This window comes from Leptopilina heterotoma, unplaced genomic scaffold, assembly GCF_015476425.1.
Source record: "Leptopilina heterotoma isolate Lh14 unplaced genomic scaffold, ASM1547642v1 Lhet_0, whole genome shotgun sequence".
NCBI lineage: Eukaryota > Metazoa > Arthropoda > Insecta > Hymenoptera > Figitidae > Leptopilina > Leptopilina heterotoma.
In genome coordinates this window covers 184,076-206,361 of record NW_025110811.1, presented here as the reverse complement: position 1 = coordinate 206,361, position 22,286 = coordinate 184,076, and the positions used below count along the sequence as shown (strand labels likewise).

General features: G+C 22.9%; 1 protein-coding gene across 6 annotated transcripts in view; it reads right to left on the bottom strand.

Annotated features, from left to right (window-relative positions):
- The window catches only part of LOC122503188, a 318,272-nt gene that overhangs the window by 198,015 nt on the left and 97,971 nt on the right, over positions 1-22,286 (bottom strand). The window contains exon 1 of one of the 6 annotated variants that reach the window (XM_043613918.1): positions 1,969-2,344. The exons of the other annotated variants lie outside the window; for them this stretch is intronic. The gene's annotated coding sequence lies outside the window, so the exon portion shown is untranslated. Of the gene's footprint in view, positions 1-1,968; positions 2,345-22,286 lie in introns of those variants that run through there. 6 annotated transcript variants of the gene reach the window in all.

Below are 22,286 nucleotides of genomic sequence, written 5' to 3'. Positions count from 1 at the left end.
TGCAACTGAATGCCTTAAGTTTTATTTTATCATATTTATAAATAAATAACTTTTTTTAATTTTTATCTGGAAATTTATTAACTTTCCTCTTTTAATTTCTATCGATATGTTAAATAATTTTTTTACATTAATTTACGTCTATTTATTAAATAACTTTTTTATATTAATTTATGTCTATTTATTAAATAACTTTTTTTATAGTAATTTACGTCTATTTATTAAATAACTTTTTTATAGTAATTTACGTCTATTTATTAAATAACTTTTTTATTATAATTTACAGATATAAAAAAATACTATTTTCATATATTTTTTTATTATATTTTATCTTCTTATAAGTTATTTTTTAGTCTTGAAAAAAATGAAATAATTTTTTTAAAAAATTCAACAAATTTTCTTTCAACAATTGAATATCAAAAAAAAAAATTTCGTTTTATTCACCAGTTTCAATTTTAAAACACAAAGGCCTCTTTTAGAAATTTGTTTCAATTTAGTGAAAAAATTAATTTTTAATTCACTATTGATTTCTTTTGTTCATCGCAATCGAGTAATTAATATACGATAATTAGAAAATTAATAAATAATAATAACTATAATAGTAATTATGTAAAGCACTATAAACAAAATTTATTTTATTCAAATAATTAATTACTTGTCAATAACCGAATAAATATTTACATGATTCAAATAATTTTCAATTGAAATCAAATAAATTGTATTTAAACCAATAATTTCAGTGATTAAAACAAATTATATTTAATACAAAAAGGAAAATTATTTCATACAAATTTGTTTCGTAATTGACAAGTAATCGTAGGTATACTTCAATAAAGTAATTTTTTTCAGTAAAAAATAATTAAGGGAAGAAAAAAAAATGGTTTTTACTCTCATTATTAATTAAAAGTTTTTTCAATAACAATAACAATAATAATAGCATTATTAATAATAAGAATAATATTAATTGAATTTTTTAAGAACTTTTCACGAAACTATTGAATAATACTATTTGAATTTTCCCAGAATTTTTCCCAAAGTAATTGAATAATATTATTAATATTAATAATAATAAAAATAAAAATAAAAATAATAATAATAATAATAATAATAAAAATAATAATAATAATAATAATAATAATAATAATAATAATAATAATAATAATAATAATAAAAGTAATAATAATAATAATTATCATAATCATCATAATTGTAAAATATTTTTCTTATTTTGTTTCAATTCAGTAAAAAATTAGTTTATTTTAAATTACTCCCTATTTTTTTTAATAGTTGCTCAACTAATTGTACGAAAATGTAATCGTTAATAATTACAATAACTATAACTTTATTATTATAAAATAAAAATGTTAATAATAATATTATGATAATAAAAATAATTGAATAATAATCTGTTAATTGATAAATAAAAATAATAAAATAATAATAATAATAATAATAATAATAATAATAATAATAATAATAATAATAATAATAAATAAATATAAATAATACTACACGAAAAAGAAGCTTCATCCGGAGCAGCCAAAAGTTTCTCTAGATCAATGAAACTTTAAACCGAAAAAAATAAAAATTTCTCTAATATAGTGAAATTTGTATCTGTTTCAGGGAAAAATTTTTTTCCTTATCCAAATAAAAATATTAATAAAAATAATAATAAGAATAATTATTAAAGTAGAAATAATGATTATAATAAAAAGAATAATAATTATTAAAGTAGAAATAATAATAATATAAATAGTAACAGTAATAAAATAGAGATTTAAAAAAACTTGAGCCAAATTGAAAAGCAGAATTAAGTGAAAAGTAAAGAAAAATAGAATTAATTACTTGGAAAATAAGGGGAGGAATGCTAATCAGATGTGGGGAAAGAAAGCAACATGAGGTAGCGTTGAAAAAAAAAGAAGAAAAGAGATTTTTAAAATAATACGAATTGTGTGAAAAATTTCAATGCACCTTTAAAATATTTGAAAATTGTGAATAAAAATTATTTCAAGTATTTTTTCTCCTGAGGAAACAAAAAAGAGATTTTTTTTTCCTAATTTCTAATGAAAAGGGATTTTCTTTGAAACCGGAAGTATCACCACGCTAATGATAATGTGTAACGGTAACGCGACCGCGTGTTATTTGGGGTGCCGGTCCAAGTCTGACTGCGCGGTCTGCCACACTTCGCGTATCTCACCGCCTGCTTTTATCGATTTTTCCGCGCAGCCTCCGCGGACGGTATAACATGTAATTCTCTTTCTCTCTCTCTCACTCTCTCCCTCAACCCTTATACACTCTTTCATCCCGTTGTCTCTTATAGTCTCGTCCTTTCGTCCTGTGTCATTCTTTCAGGCACTTTCCTCAAGACACACGACCGCACACTATTGCTATTTGTTCATTTAGTTTTTCTATTTCTTGTGTGACCTTTTTCTTATTTCGCCCCCTTGTAGCTTTTTGCCAAGAAAATTCTTTATATATATATATATATATAGATACAATTTACAAATGTCTGCAACAATTGCAGATTTACCACTTTTCTTTTGCTGTTTTACTTTTACCTTTTGTTGCCATTGGTGGGAAAAAAAATTTCTAAACTAGACACCCTGTCTCTTAATATGTTTGATGTTATTCAAATTAAAGTCAAAACAAAGGTTGAAGAAGAGACATTAATTTTTGCAAATCGAGAAACAATTTTTCTTTTATGAAATACACCCCTAAAACGAGTTTTAGGAGCGAAAAAAGATTTTTTTTCAGTCAAATTATAAAATAATAGAAATATTTAAGTACTAAAGTTTCAAAAGTCCTCTAGTATTAGTCTAAAGATTAAAAAAAAAATAAAAATTTCAGTCAGAAATAAATTTAATTTTGTATTATTCTCCCTTCAGTAGGAAAAAAAAGGTTTAGTCAGACATCATATAAAATTTGGTTACTTTATTCGATCCAATCAGCAATAAAAATATAGTTTTAGTAGTAAAGGTAACTATCAGTCAGACAGAAATTAAAATTTATGTTATTCTCCATTAAGTAGTAAAAACATTTTTGGTCAAACGTCATCTTAAAAGTTTTACCAATTGTTCGGTCTATTATTCGTAAAATTTAAAAAAAAACATGATTTCAGTAGTAGATGTCAATTTTAGTCAGACAGAAATTAAAATTTATGTTATTCTCCCTTAAGTAGTAAAAACATTTTTGGTCAGACATCATTTTAAAAATTTTACCATTATTCGGTCTATTAATAAAAATACAGATTCCAGTAGTAGAAGTAAATTTTAGTCAGACAAGAATTTTAAATTTGTATGATTCTCCCGTAAGTAGTAAAAATAGTTTTAGTTAGACGTTGCATTAGAAACTTATAGTCAAATATTTCGTCAATTATTAGTAATAAAAATTATTTGAGTAGTAAAAGTAAATTTTAGTCAGACGAAAATTTAAATTGTGTTATTCTCCCTTAAAAGTAATAAAAAAAAGTTCTAGTCTGACGTCATTATATAAAAAATATTGTTAATTTATTCTGTCAATTATTAGAAGAAAAAATTTAGTTTTAGTAGTAAAGGTAAATATTAGTCAGACAAGAAATTTAAATTTGGCTATTATTATTTAGCTAATTATTAGTTAACAAATAAAACTAAGATTTCAGTAGTAAAGGTAAATTTTAGTCAGACACAAAGTAAAATTAATGTTATTCCCCTGTAAGTAGTACAAATAGTTTTAGTCAGAAGTTGCATTATAAACATAGTCAAATATTCCTTTACTTATTAAATATAAAAATGAATTGAGTAGTAAAAGTAAATTCTAGTCAGACAAAATTTAAAATTGTGTTATTCTCCCTTAAGTTGTAAAAAAGTTCTTGTCAGCCGTCATTGTATGAAAAATATTGTTATTTTATTTTGTTAATTATCAGAAGAAAAAATATAGTTTTAGTAGTAAAGGTAAATATTAGTCAGACAAGAAACTTAAATTTGTGTTTTATATGTTAAGTAGTAATGGTAGTTTTTAGTAAGACGGTATTAAATAGATTCAGTCACATTCCACAAATTATTACTAATAAAAGTATGATTTCAGTAGTAACAGTAAATTTCAGTCAGACACAAACGAAAATTTTTGGTTATTCTTTATTAAGTAGTACAAACATTTTTAGTCAGACGGTGTATAAAATCTTTTGTTAAAAAACACAAAGTTCAGTCAAATATTCAATTAATTAGTAGTAATAGAAAAACGGACTTCAGTAGTAGAAGTACATTTTAGTCAGACGGGAAATTTAATTTTGTGTTAATTCCCCCGTAAGTAGTAAAAATAGTTTTAATCAGACGACATATTAGAAATTCTCTTGATTTATAAGGTCAATTATTTTTCATTAAATTATGATTTCAGTAGAAAAAGAAAATTTTAGGCAGACTCCAACTTCTCTCATTGTATTAATTAATCGTATATAAATTGCAATGAAAAGAAAGAAAAAAAATATGATTTTTATTAAAAAGATATGTATATTTATGGAAAATAAATTTAATTGTATAGAAATTCCCAAAAATTTCTCTGAAATCTCCCAGCAATTTACCGGAAGTGAAAAAAAACAAATGAATACAAAAAAATATTTTTCTTTTTCACTTCCTGAAAAGTCCCGAGAATTTATCGGGAGTGACTCCCGGGAATTTCTCGGTCTAATTTTTTCTCGTGGGATAATTATGATAAAAAAAAATAAACTTCTCATATTTCAGAGAGTAAATAAAATAATATTTTGCTAGAAAAAAAGAAAGAAAATTACCCTTTATTTCCTGCAAAAAGAAGAAATAATTTTTGTAATATTTTTAAAAAAATTTTATTTCTCCATAAAAGTGAGAGAAATTTGCCAAAAAAATATTACGTCATCACCCCTTCTACGTCATTTCTTTTGCCCTTTTTACTACCCGCAAAATGTATCAAAAAAATAATAAAAAAATTTTGAAAATTTTATTTTTGCCCTTAAAAGGTTCGAAAAATGACTAAATTTCAAGGAAATTAAAATGTCATTAAAAAGCAATTAACGGTAATGGTTAATGACGTGACGAAACATTTCTTCAGTTGCGAGTTTACCTCGGGCCGGGTAACACCTCGCTGTCGGATATTTTTGGGGACGTTTGAAAACTTTTGGATACTCTGGATATTTTCTGGTGCCTTTGGATACTTTTGGATTTTTTTTGGATAAATTTGGATGGACTGGAATTTTTTTGGTAACTTTCGGATAAATTCGACATGTTTGGATAAATTTGGATATTTTTTTATATTTTACAAGAAAAAGGCGCATTTATCCAAAAACATTGGGAAGTGTAGTGGGGGTGAAACCAATTGTTCAAGTTCGGTTAAATTTCAATTTTTGATTTTTTTTCGGGAGCGTTAGCTCGGGAAGTGCGCGTGTATTATTATTTATAACCGAACGGTATAATTAGTATAACTAAATTTTATTTTATACAAGTGAACCGAAAGTGAGTGTTTTTTTGTTGTTATTTTTAAAAATAACGTTGAACAAGAGCATCTCCAGGATTGGGATCAGCCGTAGGCCGAAACTGACCGCAGTAAGTTAAAAATAGATTTTTTAAATTAAAATTTATAATTTTAAATGATTAGAAGATTTTTTTTTAATTTTTAGTGATTTTATTTTGCATTTCTAATTGTTCTAAAATTTTTCAAATTTTAATTAATATTATTTTCATTTTTTTAAATATTAAATAATTTTATTCTAAATTTTTTGTCCGTTTATAAAATACCAGAGTAAAAATTTGTAAAAATTTCTTAAAAACTTTAAATTTTTTCTTAAGACTTAAGAGTGACAGAGACAGAGAATGAGTAAATTTCTAAGAAGTTTTCTGTCATTATCTCCTCTACGTCATTGTTATTGTCCCGTTTATTTTCTGCAAGAAGTAGAAATAATTTTTTAAATGTTTTTGAAAAAATTTTTTTTCGTGAGAGAGAAAGAGAAAAAAGTAAATTTATATAAAATATGACGTCATTATCATCGTCATTATCTACGTCATTGTTTTTGTTTTGTTTATTTCCTGCGAGAAATAGAAAATAATTTTTGTAATTTTTTTTTAATTGTATTTTCTCCATAAGAATGAGAGAGAATAAGAAATTTTTAAAAAATATGACGTCATCATCTTCTCTACGTCATTATTTTTGTTTTGTTTATTTCCTGCGAGAAATAGAAATAATTATTGAAATGTTTTCTTAAAATTTTATTTTTTCCATAAGAATGAAAGAGAATAAGAAATTTCCAAAAAAGATGACGTCATTATCTCCTCTACGTCATTACTTTTGTCCTGTTTATTTCCTGCGAGAAATACAAATAATTTTTGTAATATTTTTGAAAATTTTTATTTACTCCATAAGAGTGAGAGAAAAAGTTAAGCAGTAAATTTTCAAAAATATTACGTCATCATCCCTTCTACGTCATCTCTTGTGTCCCTGTTATTACCCGCAAAATGTAGCAAAAAATAATTTAAAAATTTTCGAAAATTTTGAGTTTTGCCCATAAGTTGAGAAAAATGACTAAATTTCCAGGAAATTAAAAGGTCATTAAAAAGCAATTAACGGTAATAGTTAATGACGTGACGAAACATTTCTTCAGTTGCGAGTTTACCTCGGGCCGGGTAACACCTCGCTGTCGGATATTTTTGGGGACGTTTGAAAACTTTTTGGATACTCTGGATATTTTTTGGTGCCTTTGGATACTTTTTGATTTTCTTTGGATAAATTTGGATGGACTGGAATTTTTTTGGTAACTTTCGGATAAATTCGACATGTTTGGATAAATTTGGATATTTTGCAAGAAGAAGGTACATTTATCCAAAAAAAAATTTTTTTATACAAGAGGACAGAGAGTGAGTGTTTTTTTTTGTTCTTTTCAAAAATAAAATTGAACAAGAGCCTCTCCGAGATGAAGGTCAGCGATGGGCCGAGACTGATCGCAGTAAGTTAAAAAAAAGATTTTTTAATTTTTTAAATGAAAATTTACAGTTTTAAATGATTAAAAAAATTTTCTTTCAATTTTTAGTGATTTTATTTTGCATTTTTTCAAATTTTAATTAATATTATTTTCATTTTTTTAAATTTTATTCTAATTTTTTTTGTCTGTTCATAATATACCGGAATAGAAATTTGTGAAAATTTCTTGAAAACTTTAATTTTTTTCCTAAAAGTGGCAAAGACAGAGAATAAGTAAATTTCCAAGAAGTTCTCTATAATTATCTCCACTACGTCATTGCTATTGTCCCGATTATTTTCGGCGGGAATTAAAGAAAAATTTGTAATATTTTTGAAATTTTTTTTTCTCTATAACAGTGAGAGGAGTAAATTTCAAAAATAATTTACGTCATCACCCCTTCTATGTCATCTCTTTTGTTCCTTCTATTACCCGCGAAATGTAGCAAAATAATATTTACAAAATTTTGAAAATTTTATTTTTGCCCTTAAGAGTGCGAAAAATGACGAAATTTCCACGAAATTAAAAAGTCATTAAGAATCAATTAACAGTAATAGACAAATAATAATTGACAGACATTTCTTCAGTTGCGACTGAACCTCGGGCAGTGTAACACGCGGTGTTGGGGAAGTGTCGTAGGGGCTTCAAATAAGTGGGATTGAGTGATTTTTTTTGTGCCCAAAGATGATATTTCACAGTAAGTTTAAAAGAGATTTTTTAATTTTTTGAACTTTTCTAAGATTTTTTAAAAATGTGTATTATTAATTATTTCTATTTTTAAATACATTTATTTTTATTTTCTCAAAGTTTAAATATTTTACTTTCATTTTTTCAATAATTTTATGTTTTAAAATTTAAATAATTTTATTTTCATTTTATCAAATTTCAAATTTTAAATAATTCTTTTTTCCTTTGTTCAAATTTTAATACATTTTATTTTCATTTTTTCAAATTTTTAATAATTATATTTTCATTTCTCGAAATTTAAATATTTTTATTTTTTCAAAGTTATACTTAATTTAATTTAATTTTTTAAAATTTTAATTCAATTTAGTTTTTAAAATTTAAATTAAATTTATTTTTCAAAATTTTAATTAAAACTAGTTTTTAAAATTTTATTTAAATTTATTTTTTAAAATTTTAATTAAATTTATTTTAAAAAATTTTAATTATTTTACTTTATTTATTATAATATAAATTTTTTTTTTTTGTAAATTTAAATTATTTTCTCAAATTTAAGTAATTTTATCTTCATTTTATCAAATTTTAAATCATTAAAAAACTATACTTTTATCTTTTCAAATTTTAAATAATTTTTTTCCATTTGTTTAAAATTTTAATTCATTTTATTTTCATTTTTAAAAATTTTAAATCATTTTATTTTCATTCTTCTAGTTTTAATTAATTTTAAATATTCTTTTTATAATATTTTTAAATTTAAAGAAAATTTTATTGTATCAAATTTTGAGTTTTATTTTATTAGTTTATTTCTAAAAAAAATTTGAAAATTATTTAACAAAAATTTCAAGTATTTTTTAAAAAATTTGTATAATTTCTTAGTTTTTTGACACGATATTAAAAGAAAATAACAATTTTAAGAACATTGTAATGTTTTATAATTTATGATTAATTACATTCTATTAACAACTGAAGCACAATGTATAAGAACGCTTTAAAGCGCGTATTCAGTGCTAAATTATAAAAAAAAATATTCCAGTTAGAAGAAGTTCGGTTTTAAAATAAAAAATTATATTCATACTAAGAAAATAATGAGAAATACTGTTGTAGAGCGTTTACGTTGAAAAGAAAAAATACTCGTCTTTGCTAATTGCCAAAAATACATAATAGCATGTAAACCATCAAAGGAGTATACAGGTCATATTGGCATGTAACCCTTGTAGAAGTAGTTTGTGCTATCAGCTTTTAACAGGTCACTACCATGTAAAAGCTAAAAATTGGTTATAAGCAAATGACTTCTGAATTTATTTGTCGTTAAATTTTAAAGTCAAATTTTTTTATATTTTTTTTTAAATTATATTTTTATAATTTAGCACTGGAAAAATGTATTAAATTTTTGTTAAATAATTATAAACACAGCTAATTTCAGACTAAGTATTAATGTAAAATGTAATGTAAATACTAAATACCTAATTAGCAAAATTTTTTAAACTTTTATATTATTTTTTCTTGCTTTATTTGAATGTTGACAAAATGATTTTGTTTTATATCCACAAACTAGTTCATTATATCGCCACTTACTATTTACTTGTTTGTGGACAAAAAATGACATTCTTTAAGTACATAAAAATAACAATTTAAAAAAATTTACGAAAGTTCCATAGAAAATGAAATGTAATAATAGACTTGTCAGACATTGCTGTAAAATATACATTCATTTCAAAATTGTGTTAAACAAAAAAACTGATAAAAAAATGAACGGCATTTTTTCTGGTCAAAAGAATGATTTCCGAAAAAAGGGAAATGTGGACATTTGAATCGACGCCTCTTCAGGGTCGGGTATACCTTAGGCAGTGTTCAATTTACCTTGTCACTGTGCAGGACGTTTACGTTCAGAAGAAACCATACTCGTGTTTGCTAATTACCAATTAAATTGAGTTTAACTTAATGCTTACATTGGTTCTAAGCAAATGTTTTATGAATTTCTTCGTTACCCACAGTGTCAATTGTTGATACTAGCTTTCCCGACAAACATGTATATCTGACAATGGCTTTTGGATGCATTAGCCGCCTGAAGACTAGCCTCTATGATAATGCTTCATGATGGGTTTCAATTCGCATTCGGTGGTGAATAGCATACTCTGACGAGTACTTGAAAAGGTTACATTCTGTTGACAAGAATTAATGTCGTTTATGTAAACTAATTCCTATTGACTTCCTTTTCTTCTTTATCTTGAGAGAGAAATTTTTTAATAAGAAGCAGAGAAAAAAATAATGATCTACTGCTACTTAACTTTATATTCATTCATATTTAATATTTGTATATTTTACATTTTTGTCTTGACAATAGCAATAGAGAATCTTTCCACACGCTTGATTACTTATTCCAGTTACAAGAAGTTCTATTTTGAAATCAAAAATTTTATTCATACTAAAAAAGTAATGAACCTTTCATATTTACACCTAACTAGTTTGAGGATATAAAATAGTATACCTAATCCATTCTAGGGTATAAATATTATACTTCTTTTTTCTTGTCATTGTAAACTCTTTTATAAATATTTTATTAGTTATCAGTAGATGTGTATACAAAGTTGCATTATTACTGAGACTGAAATTAGCTGTTTTTTTTATCATTTAAAAGAGTAAATTTTTCGAAAATATAAAACAACTGCAACAGTTTCGATCAAATTGATAATCGATGTTTTGAAAATTCGATTAAAATAAACATTCGATGTTCTTAATATTCGTTTAAATAAACATTCGATATTTTTAAAATTCAATCAAATAAGGCATTCGATATTTTAGAAGTTTATCATAAAAGTATTCGATTTTTGTAGATTTGATCTAATCGTTATTCGATCGTTTAAAACTTTGGGAAATTTTTTTGAACCGTTTATTTAGTTAAATGTCATATTACTTTCAAATTCCGCGCTTTTTTTATACCAAAATTTCCAAAAGGAACGTTTTTAAATAAAAATTTTGTTTCATTAAACGCGAAAAATAATTTAACTTTTTTTTTCTTTTAAAAGAAATTAAAATGAATTAAAATTAAAAACATACACTTTTTATGCCCCTCAAAAGTTAATCCGAGACCTGTTATTAAAAAAAATTATCAAGCTATTAGTTTCAGATCAACATGCGCAAGTTCCATTTTTTTCTCTAAGGTATATTTTTCATTATTTTTATTATATTATATATTATTATATTATATATTATTATATTATATGTGCTCTAATAAAAGTGTGCTGTTTGTTTTAGGTCAACGCTTTTCAATTGCTGTTTAAAATATTTTCAACGCTTCAATGCTGTTGCAGTATTAACAAAATTTGTTTTTTGTTTCTGATCAATATGCTTTTTTCATTTTATGTCTTTTTTTGGTTTAGATTTTCTGCTGCTTCATGTCCAATATATTTTTTTTTGTACAAGGTGTTTTGCTTTTTCATGTTAATATTTTTTCTTTGTTTCAAATTATTGTTTGTTGTTTCACGATGCAATATTTTTTTAATTTCTGTGTAAAAATTTTATTATATATTTTTAAACATTATATATTTATTATATTTTACTTAAATTTAAACATTCGTACATCCAGTGATGTACGCGTGCCAATCCCCTACCTCTATTTTTTATAGAGCTCTGTCATTTGACCTAATATTGAGGATATGTTTGCCCTTTGACCTAATATTAAGGATATGTTTGCCCTTTGACTTAATTTTGAGGTTATGTTTGCCCTCTGTCCTTTGACTTAATTTTGAGGTTATGTTTGCCCTCTGTCCTTTGACCTAATTTTGAGGTTATGTTTGCCCTCTGCCCTTTGACCTAATTTTGAGGTTATGTTTGCCCTCTGCCCTTTGACCTAATATTAAGGATATGTTTTCCCTTTGACCTAATATTGAGGATGTTTGCTCTCTAACCTATCATACTAACCTAATATTAAGGTTATGTTTGCCCTCTATCCTTTGACCTAATTTTGAGGTTATGTTTGCCCTCTGCCCTTTGACCTAATATTAAGGATATGTTTTCCCTTTGACCTAATATTGAGGATATGTTTGCTCTCTAACCTATCATACTAACCTAATATTAAGGTTATGTTTGCCCTCTATCCTTTGACCTAATTTTGAAAGTTATGTTTGCCCTCTGCCCTTTGACCTAATATTGAAAATATGTTTGCCATCTGCCCTTTGACCTAATTTTGAGGTTATGTACCCTCTGTCCTTTGACCTAATATTGAAGATATGTTTGCCCTCTGCCCTTCGACCTAATATTAAGGATATGTTTGCTCTCTAACCTCTCATTCTTACCTAATTTTGAGGTTATGTTTGCACGTGACCTATGATATGTGACCTAATTTTGAGCTTATGTTCGATTCTTGAAACAATATTAATTAATATATTTTTTCAGCGGTCCTTCGGAACACAATATATTTTTGTCAATGTTAATTAATATTGTCGCAAATAAATTGTGCTCCACATTAAAAACAAAGTCTCAAAAAAGTTTTTATTTTTTGAACTCGAAAAAAATTAGAATTTGTAATTATTTAATTTAATAATACAAAAAACTGCAAATAATCTGTAAGTGTAAATTTGTAATTTTTACATCATAGATTCAAACTCAATTGAATTTTAAAGACTTTGCTTTTATTGTGTTCAATCGGAGAAAAAACATTTAATTTTATCAAAGTGTTCACTTTTTATTTTATAAACATAAATATTGAATTACTATGACAAATATTTATTTTTATTTGATTCAAAGAAATTATTTTTGATTGAAATAAAAACTTTTCTCTCGTTGAAGGGAGGAGTGGAGTAGGCCTATGACACACATTAGCCCAATTACAAATTCAAATGCGTTAAAATTGTAAACGTGTTTTCCTATAAATTTGTAATTGGAAGAACTGTGTGCAATGGGGAAACCATACAAAAGCGCGTCTAATGTTCAACCTCTTGGGTGACGCGGAATAGAACATAAAATTTTTTATTTTTATGAAAAATAATTACAGCTGTGCAAAATAGTTGTGCAATTTTTTTGTTTTTTAAAGTCTAAGTAATACAAGTCAATGACCAGTCAGACTATTTAATTTCTCCTTTTAAAATATGAGGAGAAAATAATTCACTAATTTATTTATTAAGAAAACAATATATTATGTGATTTCTGCAAATTCCAAAATATCAGTAGTACAAGTCAATCTTGGTCAGACCGTTTTTTTAATTTTTTTAATTTAATTTTTTTTAATCAATTAAGTAAAAAATTCTATTTTTGTGTAAAAATACCTTTTTATATTTTCTATTAATTTTTTCCTTCTATTTCTGATTAATATGTTTTTGTTAATTCTGTTATATATTTATTTAATTCTGTTTAATGTTTATTTTTTCGTATTAAGTATTTTCTTCATTTTATGTTTTATTTCAAGTTTTGCAATATATTGCAAATAATTTTAAAATGAAAAAAAAATATTTTATTTGATTCAAAGAAATTATTTTTGATTAAAATAAAAATTTTACTCTCGTTGGAGGGAGAAGTGGATTTAGGCCTATTCTCTCTTAAGTAGCAAAGAAATTGTTTGTCAGACGATGAATTATTTTTTTTTTAAAAAACACAATATTTAGTCAAATATTCGGTCAATAAAAATAAAGTCATAAAAATATGACTTAAGTAGTAAAAGTAAATTTTAGTCAGACAAGAATTTCTAATTCAGTAGTAGAGGTAAATTTTATCCAGACAAAAAAATTCTCCCTTAAGTAGTACAAACATTTTTGGTCAGACAACTTCTTAAAAATTTTTATTATTATTTTGTATAAATATTTTGATAATTATTTTGTATAAATATTAGTAATTAAAATATGTATCAGTAGTATAGGTAAATTTTAGTAAGACACAAAGTAAAATTTGTGTTATTCTCCTGTAAGTAGTACAAATAGTTTCAGTCAGACGTTGGATTATAAACTTAGTTAAATATTCTGTCAGTTATTAGTAATAAAAATGCTTTCAGTAGTAAAAGTAAATTTAAGTCAGACACGAAACTTAATATTCTGTCATTCTCCCTTAATACGAAGGATACTTTCAGTAGTAATGGTAAATTTTTCGTCAGACAAAAATTATTTTTTATTTTTCTACTATTCTCCCTTAAAAGTAGTATAAACATTTTTGGTCGGACGTCATATTGAAAATTCGATCAATTTAGAAAATATTTTAAATAAGTCAAATAATGAAATATGAAAAGTTTAATATAAAAAGTTATTTACTTAAATTCATTTGTTTATTGACTATTATTTGTCAATTACTTTAACAGGTTGTTTTACGTCAGATTTATGGTAACTTGATTGCAAAAGGGATTTTATATCTAACTCACTTTCTCCCATATCATCTCCCCTAAAATCTAAATTCTCCTACTCTCACACCATTATTGAGATCTGCAACCTCACTGAGGCTCAAGTTTTCATCCGCTTGAATGTCAGAAAATATAATCCACCCTCGACCCTTCTAATCCAAACACATCGAATTGCGCCTTCAATAATCTCAAGTCAAATTCCCTCTCTTCTTTGAAATGAAAATAAGCGCGCAAATAACCAATTACCCTGCGCGACTATTGAATCATTATTTTCTTAAATAAAATTCCTTTGCTCTTTTCATTAGTTATTAATAATATAATTTATAAAAAATAGTAATAAAAGTATAATTAATTTTTATAATATCACATTTTTTCCAAGGATATCAAATTGAGAAAAATATTTTTTAATACGACAATTTTTTATTCCTTTTTTGTCTCAACTTGATATCCTTTCAATAAATTGAGCGAAAATCAAAATTAAGACAAAAAAACGTATCAAAATTGTTGCAATATTTTGATAGGTTTTTTTTTGTCTCAATTTGATTTTCGTTTAATTTGCTTTTGTATCAATTTGTTTTTGTATCAATTTGAAAACCTTTGAAAAACTGCGGTAAAAAAATTTGAATTAATAAAAATTTTTGGGTGATTCTTGAAATTTTTGATCTTTTGATTAATTTTATAAAATCTACTTTTTAATATTCATTAAATATTTTCAAAGTAAAAATTTAGGTGAGACTACTGTCAAAATAGTTAAAATTTATTATCTTTCGATTTTAATAATATTTTAAAAAATTTTAGACTTAGACTTCAGTTCTAGGTTAAAATTATTAGTTCACGATGATTAATATTTTTATGTAGGTATTAAAAATTAATAATTAAACAAAATTTCAATGCACATTAAAATAAAGTTGAGAGTCTGATGTTTATTTTTTTATTAATTTTTTAAAAAGGAGGAAAGAAATATACTTTGATTAATATAATCAAATTGTACATATTGACCTGAGTAAAAATTCAATTTCATCTCTTTGTTTTCCATTAAATAATTGAATGTACAAGTAAATTTAATGGAATATTTCGATGAAAATATAAAATTGTGAAATAATATTTGTATATATTTTACTAAAAAATATTGTGTAACTTGAATAAATGTTAAAAAATATTTATTTTTCATCTCCCTAGAATGTTCGAGTTTTTCTTTTATTCTAACTATATTTGCATTATGGTTTGAAAAAATAAATCTAAATAACGATCAAATCAGATACTTCATTTACATTTTATTTGAAGTTTATGAAGAATTTCTTTTAAGTTTTTTAAATAATCGTGTTAATTATTAATTGTTATTAATAATTTTATTATTAAATTTTATTAAAATAATTGTCGATATAAAATTAAGTATTCTTATAAACAATTTTATTAGTTTTCATAAATAATTAATTTTTTAGAAATATTACCTTAAATTTCGTGAAAATAATATAGTTTTATTTTCATAATTTTATTTGAGAATTTTGTAAATAATTGAAATTTTTCAAAGAATTTTATCAAAAAGTTTGGAGAATAATTGAATGTTTTAGAAAAATTTGACTATAATTAATAAAAATAATTGAATTCTTGCGAAGAATTTTAATATTTATGAAAATAATTGAATTCCTCCCATGAATTAAAGTATTTATAAAAATAATTGAATTATTTAAAAAAATGTTATTATTCATTAGAAAATTAGAATAATTGAATTGCTTCAAAGAATTTTATCAGAATTTTTGAAAATAATTGAATATTTTTTAAAAATTTTATTAAAACCTTTGAAAATAATTTAATTTCTCACATGAATTTTAATATTTATAAAAATAATTAAATTCTTTCGAGAAATTTTATTAAAATTGTATTAAAAATAATTAAATTCCTCTGAAGAATTTTATTATTTATGAAAATAATTGAATTCCTCCCATGAATTTTAGTATTTTTAAAAATAATTGAATTCTTTCAAAGAATTCCATTATTTAAGAAATTAATTGAATTTGTGAAAAGAATTTTATCAGAATTTTTGAAAATAATTGAATATTTTGGAAGAATTTTATTAAAAATGTTGAATATAATTGAATTTAATCTAAAAATCTTATTAAAACATTAAAAAATTAATGAATTCTTCCATAAGAATTTGATTATTAATGAAAATAATTCAATTCTTACCTAAGAATTTTATAATTAATTAAAATAATTGAATTCCTACCTAAGAATTTGATTATGAATAAAAATAATTGAATTCCTTTAAAGATTTTAATTATTTATGAAAATAATTGAATTCCTTTGAAGAATTTTATTATTTATGAAAATAATTGAATTTAATTAATATTGTTTAAAAAATTATTGTATTCTTTTAAGAAATTTTATTAAAATTTTATTAAAAATAATTAAATTCCTCTGAAGAATTTTATTATTTATGAAAATAATTGAATTCCTCCCATGAAATTTAGTATTTTTAAAAATAATTGAATTCTTCCAAAGAATTTAATTATTTAAGAAATTAATTGAATTTATCAAAAGAATTTTATCAGAATTTTTGAAAATAATTGAATATTTTGGAAGAATTTTATTAAAAATGTTGAATATAATTGAATTCAATCTAAAAATTTTAATAAAACATTAAAAAATAATTGAATTCTTTCCTAAGATTTTGATTATTAATGAAAATAATTGAATTCCTTCAAAGAATTTTATTATTAATGAAAATAATTGAAATCCTTTAAAGAATCTTATTATTTATAAAAATAATTGAAATCCTTTGAAGAATCTTATTATTTATGAAAATAATTGAATTCCTTACATGAATTTTAATATTTATAAAAATAATTGAATTATTGAAATTGAATTAATCTAAAATTCTTATTAAAACATTAAAAAATAATTGAATTCTTTCCTAAGAATTTGAATATTAATGAAAATAATTGAATTCTTACCTAAGAATTTGCTTATTAATGAAAATTATTGAATTTCTCCGAAGAATTTCATTGTTTGAGAAAATAATTGAATTTCTCAAAAGAATTTTATTAAAATTTTTAAAAATAATCGAATTTAATTAATATTGTTTAAAAAATAATTGTATCTATTTTTTCAATAAATTGTATTAAAATTGTATTGAAAATATAAATAGTTAAATCTACTATGGAAATATCGTTAAAAGTGCCAAAAATGAGCAAAAATTCTAATCAATATTTTATAATACTATAATTATTCTTATTATTATCATTTTTTTTTTAGTTAAAAATGTTAGATTTTTGTGGATTATATAATTATTTAATTTTTGTTTTTTTTCTTATTTTTATTATTCTTCATTTATTTTCAGAAATAAACGGAACAAACTCATTTGTAACTATAAATAATTATTATAATCCCGAGTCGAAATTTAAGCCCTACTTTCACCCTGAATTTTCAGGGGCTATTGAGTGTTAGGAGTAGTAAAGTAGGGTCTAATTCTAATACAATTAGACCCTACTTTGACTCCCAAAACAGGCGGAAATTTGCCAATCTTCCATTTGGAGAAGCAAAGTAGGGTCTACTTCTAAGAAACCTATACCGTACTTTTAAACCTCGTAGACCCTACTTTCATACTCCTAGACCCTACATTCTAAAAGAAAATTTTGAATTATTTTTTAATGCATTACTTGAAACACTGCAAATGCAAAAAGTACTCCAAATTCATAAATACTGATGTGTTTTATAGCGTCTATATACACTTCGTGTATATAGACGCTATAAAACACATAAAATTCCACTTTTACTCATCCCAAGTGCTTCATTTGAATCTGAGCAAATCTTAAAATTTTTCTTTTTCTAATTGTAGGGTCTAGGAGTATGAAAGTAGGGTCTGCGAGGTTTAAAAGTACGGTATAGGTTTCTTAGAAGTAGACCCTCCTTTGCTGCTCCAAATGGAAGATTGGCAAATTTCAGCCTGTTTTGGGAGTCAAAGTAGGGTCTAGTTTTTAAAAATTGTATTGAAATCAGACCCTACTTTACGACTGCTAAACCTGAATAGGCCCTACATTTTCAGAGGCTAAGTAGGGTCTAAATTTCGACTCGGGATATTATTATTAATATCATACTTTTACAAACTAATTTAATTAAAGGAGAATTAAATTAAAATCAAAACAATAGTTACTTAGTTGTAAAATATAGAGTTTGAAACTTTCATTACTGATATAATTTTAATCCATCAACTACTGGTATGTAGATTTACGCTATACACATTCATTGTTTACCACGTTATCTAATAGCAACTATTAGTTTAACTTTTCAGTTCGGACAGTGATGAAAGTAACAATGAAATACTTTTTCAGCAAATAAAACTCATTCATGAATCAACTCGTTTACTCTATGTGGTGAATTTTATTTTCTATTTGGAAATTTTTCCTCTTTATAAACAATATTTATATTTTTCAACAGCAAAAAATAAAATAGCAACAAATAAATGTATGTGCATTTGTGTGTAAATATTAAAAAAAAAATAATTTTATTTCTAAAAAAACATATTGTTTACTTTAGTTTCAAATTGAATTTTTCTAAATTGGATACGTAAAAAAAGGAGAAAAAAAAGAATTGAAATAATAAATAGAAAAAAAAGAATATTTAGAAGTTTTCAGAAAATTTTTTTCTTCTTCCGTACGTATAAAAGATTTTTAATTGAATGCGACAATTATAAAATGAAAAATATATAATAGAAGATCCTGTTGGTTCGCGATATAATTTGCGGCCATGATCTCATTGTCTAGCGACATTGATCGTATTCACGTGGATAAATATGCGAAAAGATACACAATATTGTATATATTGACAGGTTAGATAGAAATTATGTATCCATATATATTGAAGACTATTCAATTTATTCTTCACTTTATATGTATTTTCTAGATAATCTATATTTCTCACAGCTACCCTTGAATTATCAAAGTTTTTTTTTCTTTCCACTGTAAAAATAATTTACTTCATTCATACCAAACAATATTATTATTAATACTATTATTACTTGTATAAAATAATTATTTTTGTAATTAAATTGTATTTGCTTCAAATATGAAAATTATTGGTTCAAATAGAATTTCTTTGATTAAAATAGAAATTATTTGAGTCGAATAAATATTTCTTTGATTCAAATAAATATTTATCTCATTCAAATAAATACTTCTCAATCAAATAAATATTAATTTGATTCAAATAAACCTTTTTCTGATTCAAATAAATATTTATTGGTTCAAATATTGAAATAAAAATTATTTGATTCGAATAAATATTTATCTGATTCAAATAAACATTTTTCTGATTCAAATAAACATAAATCTGATTCAAATAAATATTTATTGATTTAAATAGAATTTATTTGATTGAAATAAAAATTATTTGATTCGAATAAATATTTATCTGATTCAAATAAATATTTATCTGATTTAGTAAATTTTTATTTGTTCAAATATTGAAATAAAAATTATTTCATTCGAATAAATATTTCTCTGTTTTAAATAAATATTAATTTGATTCAAATAAACATTTCTCTGATTCAAATAAATATTTATTGATTTAAATAGAAGTTATTTGATTGAAATAAAAATTATTTGATTCGAATAAATATTTCTCTGATTCAAATAAATATTTTTCCGATTCGAATAAATATTTCTCATTGAAATAAATATTTATCTGATTCAAATAAATACTTATTGATTCAAATAGAATTTAATTGATTGAAATAAAAATTTTTTTAATTGACTAAATATTTCTCTGATTCAAATAAATATTTATCTGAATTAAATAGAATTTATTTGATTGAATTAAAAATTATTTGACTCGAATAAATATTTCTCTGATTCAAAATAATTATATTTTTCCGATTCAAATAAATATTAAGCCTTGCCAGGCTTAATATTTTATATAATATTCACGCCATGGCGTGAAATCTGATTTTATTAACTGAACTGCCACCTATCGGTGACCTTGGCGTTCTCAGGTGGAGAATATCATCTCCATATTGAATCTCAACATTTTCGTAAATAATAATCGCAATTTTATAATTATTTTTAAACAAAATTTAGAGAGTTTGACAATTAAAATAAACGAATTTCAATTTTAAATTCACTTCAATTCGCTATTTTTATTATCTAATTTATTGTAGAATTATCTTTATAGTCTTAGAATTAATTTGTTTACTGCAAATAAATGAATATTTTTTTGTCTCGTTATTAAACTAAATAAAATAAATAAATATTTTTAATTTAAATTAAAAAAATATTACAATTAGTAACTTTCTTAACGAAATAAGTGTAATTAGTAACTTATTCATAAAAATTGTAGCTCTAACAGTTTTATTTAAAAAAGAAAATCTTTTCCAACAATATCGATAATTTTATATCAAAGAATTAAAAAAAAAAATTTATTTCCTTTTTTTCCTCATTTTATTTTCTATTTATTTATAGAAATTCAAATTTCTCCTTTTTATTTGTCATTTCATTTATAATTACCTGTCAATAAAATAGTTTTCTTTCTGATACTTTAAATACATATGTCAAAGAGAATGAGAAAAAATTTTAATTTCTAAATAAATGGAGCGAATATTCTCTTTCTGTTTATAAAAGAGAAAAAGAGAATTATTTGCCTATATATAGAAATTGGAAAACGATTAAGGAAAATCCATGACCTTACGCTTAGGAACATTAAAAATAAGGAAACAATTTTCGTTCAATATTTTCTTATATAAAAAGTAGTACAGAGATGACAATAATTCCATTGTTGACTCAATTTTTTCAAAAAAAATTTTTTTTTATTATAAAAAAAAGTTTTTCAGAAATAAATGGCTAATTTCCCCACTTGAGAACGCCAAAGTTACCACCAGATGTCAGTAAAAACAAGAAGGAACTGAACTGACATCTAGCGGTGACCTTGGCGTTCTCAGGTGGAGAGTACCATCTCCATATTGTAAATAATAATTAATAATTGTTAATATTTGTAAATAAAATAATAAATAAAAAATTAAAAAATAATAAATAATAAATAAAAAATTAAAAAATAATAAAAAATAAATAAATAATAATTTAAAATAATAAAAAGTAAATTAAAAAATGATTTAAAATGATAAATAATTTGGTAATTATAAAAAATAAATATACAGCGCTGTGACGATAGAAATTTTAAATTTCAGTCAGGCATTTAAATTATTGTTTTAAATAAATAATAAAATGTAAAAGATAAAAAATTGTGATAGCAATTTAAAAATGTATCTTAGCCTTAACTTCAGTCATGTGAGAATAACTATTTATATCTTAAACATAAATGCATAGAATGAGTACTCTTATCGGCTCTCTCAGAGGAAAAGTTTTGCGGAAACAGAATCATCTATAGCACAGATGCCAATACAAAGAGTTGCGGTAACTGTTGCCATTTACGTTTATGGAAAATGCAAGTCGATTTTTTAGATATTTATATATCACCTAACTGCATTTTTTCCAAATAAACTTTTATAACTCAGAAAAAGTTGGAAAGTCAGTTTTAAATTTTAATCCGTGAACTTATTAAATTCAATTAATTGCCAGCACTCAAAATTTTTGAAATGTTTAATTAATATCATCATAATAATTATTATAACAATTATTATAATAATTATAATAGTTAATAATAATTAATAATTATAATAAAATAATACTAATTAATAATTATAATAATAATAAGTAAATTGATAAAATTATTAATTATATTATTAATTAAGATATTATAATATATTATTATAAATGTATTAAAAATAATTGAAATTTTACTTGAATTTTTTGAAAAATAATTGAAATGTTTCTAAGAATTTTATTAAAATTTTCGAAAATAATAAATAACAATAATTATTGTCACAGTATATTAAACTATTAATAATTATTAATAATATAATTAATTATATTAATAATATAATATTAATTAATATCTTAATTGATAATTATTTATTATTAATAGTTTAATTTACTGTGACAATAATTATTGTTATTTATTAATTTCGAAAAATTTTAATAAAATTCTTAGAAACGTTTCAATTATTTATCAAAAAATTCAATTAAACGTTCAATTCTTTTTAATGAATTTTATTGAAAATCTGTGCAGAAACACATTTATTGTTAAAAATTTTTAATTCTTTACAAGAATTCAATTATTTTCAATATAATTTTAATTAAATTCCTTGAAAAAATGTTAATAACTTTTAAAAAATTTTAATTCATAAGTCTTGGAGAAAATTCTATTATTTTCGAAAAATAATAAAATTTTTCGAAAAAGTTCAATTTATTTTCAAAAATTTTTGATAAAATTTTATAT